Source organism: Balaenoptera musculus, chromosome 15, assembly GCF_009873245.2.
Source record: "Balaenoptera musculus isolate JJ_BM4_2016_0621 chromosome 15, mBalMus1.pri.v3, whole genome shotgun sequence".
Taxonomy (NCBI): domain Eukaryota; kingdom Metazoa; phylum Chordata; class Mammalia; order Artiodactyla; family Balaenopteridae; genus Balaenoptera; species Balaenoptera musculus.
In genome coordinates this window covers 58,694,779-58,700,200 of record NC_045799.1, presented here as the reverse complement: position 1 = coordinate 58,700,200, position 5,422 = coordinate 58,694,779, and positions in this window count along the sequence as shown.

Genomic DNA, 5,422 nt, shown 5'->3' with positions numbered 1-5,422 from the left:
AAAGGCTTTGCAGGAGATGTAAACAAAAATTCAAAGCATCCAAAGGCTTTGCAGGAGAAAGTCGGCTTCCCTCCCACGCCATCCCCCGCCTCCCATTGCCCTCCCTGGAGGCAATCCCTGTGATCAGTTTCTTGTACCCCTTTTCAAAGATGCTCTGCGTGGACAGTACATGGAAATACATACTGTGTTTTCTCACTTATATTGTACAAATGGGGGCATACTCTATATCCAGACCTGCTCCTTGCTTTTACTGCCTTGCACTTCGTCTTCCTATCAGCCCATAAAACCTGGGTTATGGTATGGCTGTGCTGTAATTCACCTCGCTGCCTCCAGATTGCCCGGCACACGGGTCGTCTCCAGTCTTTTATGACCACAGCATTGCTGTGGCCAGGCCCCTTGCACTCCCATTCTTTCGAGCTCCAATGAGCATTTCTGTAAGATGTCAGCCAGAGGTGGAACGCCCAGCCCTGGGTGTGTGTGGTTTCAGGTTTGGCAGATACAAGGGGCATTTCTTATCTGCCAGCCTTGGACCGGGCTCAAGATGCCTGGAGCCTCTGGTGCCCAGATCCTGGGTGGGGGCTTATGGGAGGGGCCCAGGGTAGGGAAGGTCAGTGCTTTCCAAGAAACCAAAAATGGAACCAGGGAAAGGTGTTAGCAGCTCCTTGGGAGAGAGGGACCTGGCTATGCAGCTACTTCTCCAGAGATAAGGGTCTGGAGCTTCCCTTTCCCTGAACGTCTTGGGGGACAGCCCTGCCACACACCCACCCCACTCACATCCTTCGAGGCCTCTCAGACCTGAGCTTTGCCTTGGACCAGGGCCTGGAAGGCAGCAGAAGATTTTCTGTGTGTTCACTTCATCGACAGTCATACGGCAGCGACGCGCCAGGCTGCGTTGGTGCTAACCTCCCTGGGCCAGGCAGAGCCCCTCTTTTATTTCTTTTTTAATTTTTTTAATTTTTTTAAAATTTTTATTTATTATTTATTTATTATGTTTATTTTTGGCTGTGTTGGGTCTTCGTTTCTGTGTGAGGGCTTTCTCCAGTTGCGGCGAGTGGGGGCCACTCTTCATCACGGTGCGCGGGCCTCTCACTATCGCGGCCTCTCTTGTTGCGGAGCAGAGGCTCCAGACGCTCAGGCTCAGTAGTTGTGAGCCCCTCTTTTAGTTTCACAGCTATTTGTTGGGTGCTAGCTAGGCGCCAGTGTTTATTTCAAGTTCCAGTGACTGTGTAGACATTAGTTCACTTAATCCTTGAAAATATACCGTGAGGTAGGTATGGTTATTATGCCCATTTTGCAGATGAGAAAACAGAGGCCTGACAGGGTAAGAACCACATCGAGGTGACACAGCTAGTGAGGAGCAGAGCCCATGTCCTCACCATTAAGCTGCGGGAAGTGGCTCTCACGGGTGGGTGAGCTCTAGCAGCCCCTGGGGGGCTTGTTAAAACATGTTGTGCTGCCCCCACTCCCCCAAGTTCCTGACTCCGTAGGTATGAGTTGGTCATCAAGGCCCTCAGACCAGGGATTCCTCACGAAAGGTCTCATGTGCACCCACCCCCACCCCACGGCCTCTGGCCTGGGCTTCACCAGTGACCCCAACCCCAAATAAGGAGCCACTCAGGACACACCCACCAGAAGGTGCAAAATGAAAAAGAGACCGGGCGTGGTGAGGGAGGGCGGAGCCACTGCTTGCTGCTGGGGTGAAGTTGGTACAACACTGCAGACATCTGTTTGGCAGCATTGACTGAGGCTGGACGCAACCCCGCAATCCCACCTCTGAGTCTTCGCGAGACTCAGAGAAATGCAGCTGCGTGTTCACCAAAAGACAGACGAGAGTGCTCGGATCGGCGCTATTCATAACAGCCCAGTTGGGGACGTAGAACTTATCGATAATAGAGCAGATAAATAAACTGTGGTCTATTCATACAACAGAATATTATACAGCGATGAGGATGAACTAATGTAACCACACACATCAACAGAGTGAGGAACACAGACCTAGCGTTCAGACAAAGAAGCCAGACACAAAAGAGGACGCGCTGCAGGCCTGCATTTACGAGGAACAGGGGAGGGACTCTGGTGACAGAGTCTGATGGCCAGGGACCTGTTGGGGGAGGGGCATCAGCTGTGCAGGGTGGGTGGGAGCTGCCGGGAGCTGCCCGTCCTCTGTCTCAGTCTGGTGGCCACCACACGAACGTGCACACGGGCGTGCGCACATGTAACATTCCATCAAAGTTCTGGGAACTCTGCTATTTACGTTTTCCCACAATAATTTATTTTACAATACAATAAAATTTATTTTAATTGTAGTAAAATACACATAAAACTTACCACCTTAACCATTTTTAAGCGTCCAGTAGTGGTAAGTAGGTTCATATTGTTGATAGCCAATCTCCGGATCTCCTTCCCCCTCACGAAACGGAAACTCTACACCTAGGAAGCAACCACGCCCCATCTCTCCACTCCCTCCGGCCCCTGGCAACCACCATTGCACTGTGTCTCTGTGTTATAACTACTCTAGGGGCACATACAAGTGGAATCATACAATAGCTGTCCTTTTGTGACTGGCTTCTTTCACTGAGCATAGTGGCCGTAAGGTTCATCCATGCTGTAAGATGTCAGAATTTCCTTCCTTTTTAAAGCTGAGTAATATTCCATTGTATGGATACACCACATTTTGTTTATCCATTCCCCCGTGATGGACACTTGGGTTGTTTCCACCTTTTGGCCATTGTGAACAATGCTGCTATGAACGTGTGTGCAAATGCACAATTTTGTTTTACCATTTCACACCCACAAATGACGAGGCATGGAGGCTGGCAGGACAGAGGTTCTAAGGCAGAGTTCTGGAGTCAGACTGGGTTGGAGACCCAGCCCAGGCACTGTCAAACTGTGTGACCTTGGGTCAGACACTTTCCCTCTCTGAGCTTCCATCCTTATGTCCTCATCTGTACGGGGTGAATAATGGAGAGCACTGAGCATATCAGCTACTGTTACTATTCTCACCATCATCACCCCCCCCAACACACACACACACAGCCTCTGCACTCAGCTCCCAGACCCCAGAAAGGGTTTTGATCTCCCTAGATCAGTCATTCTCACAGAGTGGGTCAGGGGCCAGGAGAACCCCCCGAGGAGTGCCAAAACAATTGAAAATCCAAAGGCTGCCTTCTTTTCCTGAAGGCCAGGACCTACCTGTTTTTCAGTAGGGGCGGGGGCCGTGGAGATGTGGAGGGAGGCTTCTTACTAGGAACGGAGTGAGTTATGGAGGGTCATTAAAAATGGGACAGTTTTAACTTTACTTTATTGCCCTCCAATCCTTTGTTACCACCAAGCTGATTTCTCTTCAGTTACAAGCTGCTCATGGTTGTGTCCTGTGTCCCCAGGGCCCAGGGGTCCTCGAGCCCCTGAGATCTCGGCATCGTGCAGTTTCTGGGCAGAGGGTCCTAGCGCTCGGCAGCTGGGCCCCCTCACGCACACAGCTGTCTTAAACCAGAGGGTTTAGTCCTCGCATGTGGAGGTGTATTAAGATCCACATTCCCAGCCCCATCTCTCTACAGCATGGGATGCGGGGCTAGTGTGGACCCCCAGAACCTGCATTTTAATAAAACTGCAGGAGAGGCCACAGTCCACGCTTGGAACTACCCGGCGCCCACCTCGTCCTGGCCTCCTCTGCCTCTGGGGGCCCGTGGGTACCAGGCCCTCTATGCTCACCTGCCCCAGCAGTATGGTTCTGGGCCAGGGCGAGAAGATTTTCTCTTCTAGAAAGTTTTAAAATAACAGCTCTATTGAGATACAACCCACAAACCATACACTTCACCCATTTAAAGTGGTTTTTAGTGCATTCACAGAGTTGTGCAACCATCACCACAATCAATTCCAGAACGTTCTCATCATCCCAAAAAGACACCCTGTACCCATTCACGGTCCCTCCCCATGTCCCCTCCCGCCAGCCCTAGGCAACCACTAGTCTGCTTTCTGCCTCTACGGATTCATATTTAAACATTTCCTATAAATGGAATCACACAAAATGTGGTCTTTTGTGTCTGGCTTCCTTCAAATAGCATGTTCTCAAGGTTGATCTGCGGTGTAGCATGTGTCAGCACTTCATTATTTTTTTTTTACATCTTTTTTTTTTTTTTTCCAAAATGTGTAATTTTTAAGTGACTTAACAACTTTGCTCTTTTTTGTTTGTTTTTAATTTTTATTTATTTATTTATTTATGGCTGTGTTGGGTCTTCGTTTCTGTGCGAGGGCTTTCTCTAGTTGTGGCAAGCGGGGGCCCCTCTTCATCGCGGTGCGCGGGCCTCTCACTATCGCAGCCTCTCTTGTTGCGGAGCACAGGCTCCAGATGCGCAGGCTCAGTAATTGTGGCTCACGGGCCCAGCTGCTCTGCGGCATGTGGGATCTTCCCAGACCAGGGCTCGAACCCATGTCCCCTGCATTGGCAGGCAGACTCTCAACCACTGTGCCACCAGGGAAGCCCTTTTTTTTTACATCTTTATTGGCGTATAATTGCTTTACAATGTTGTGTCAGACTTCACTCATTTTTGATGTTATTTTATTTATTTTTTATACAGCAGGTTCTTATTAGTTATCCATTTTATACATATTAGTGTATAGATGTCAATCGCAATCTCCCAATTCATCCCACCCCCTACCCCCCGCCACATCCAGATCTAGAGTCTGTCATACAGAGTGAAGGAAGTCAGAAAGAGAAAAACAAATATCGTATATTAACGCATATATGTGGAACCTAGAAACATGGTACTGATGAACTGGTTTGCAGGGCAGAAATAGAGGCACAGATAAAGAGATTTCATTCATTTTTATCGCCAAATGATATTCTGTCATACACCCAGGAGCTTTTTTTTTTTTTTTTGATTGATTGATGACTGATTTTTTTTGGGGGGGTCTTCTTTGCTGTGTGCGGGCTTTCTTTAGTTGCAGCGAGCGGGGGCTACACTTTGTTGTGGTGCGTGGGCTTCTTATTGCTGTGGCTTCTTGTTGCGGAGCTCGGGCTCTAGGTGTGCAGGCTTCAGTAGTTGCAGCACGTGGGCTCAGTAGTTGTGGCTCATGGGCTCTAGAGCACAGGCTCAGTAGTTGTGGCGCATGGGCTTAGTTGCTCCGCGGCATGTGGGATCTTCCCGGACCAGGGATGGAACCTGTGTCCCCTGCATTGGCAGGCGGATTCTTAACCACTGTGCCACCAGGGAAGTCCCCACCCAGGAGCTTTTAAAACATACTGATGTGGCCGCCCCACCCCAGACTGATACAATTAGTTGGAGGGGAGGGGACAGGACAGGATTTGTAAAGCTCCCTGGACAGACCAGGAGAATCCCTGCTGTCACTCCTTCAAAACTCCAAACCGTAAAAAAAAAAAGATAAAATCTTGCCACCTGTGATGAGGTGGATGGACCTTGAG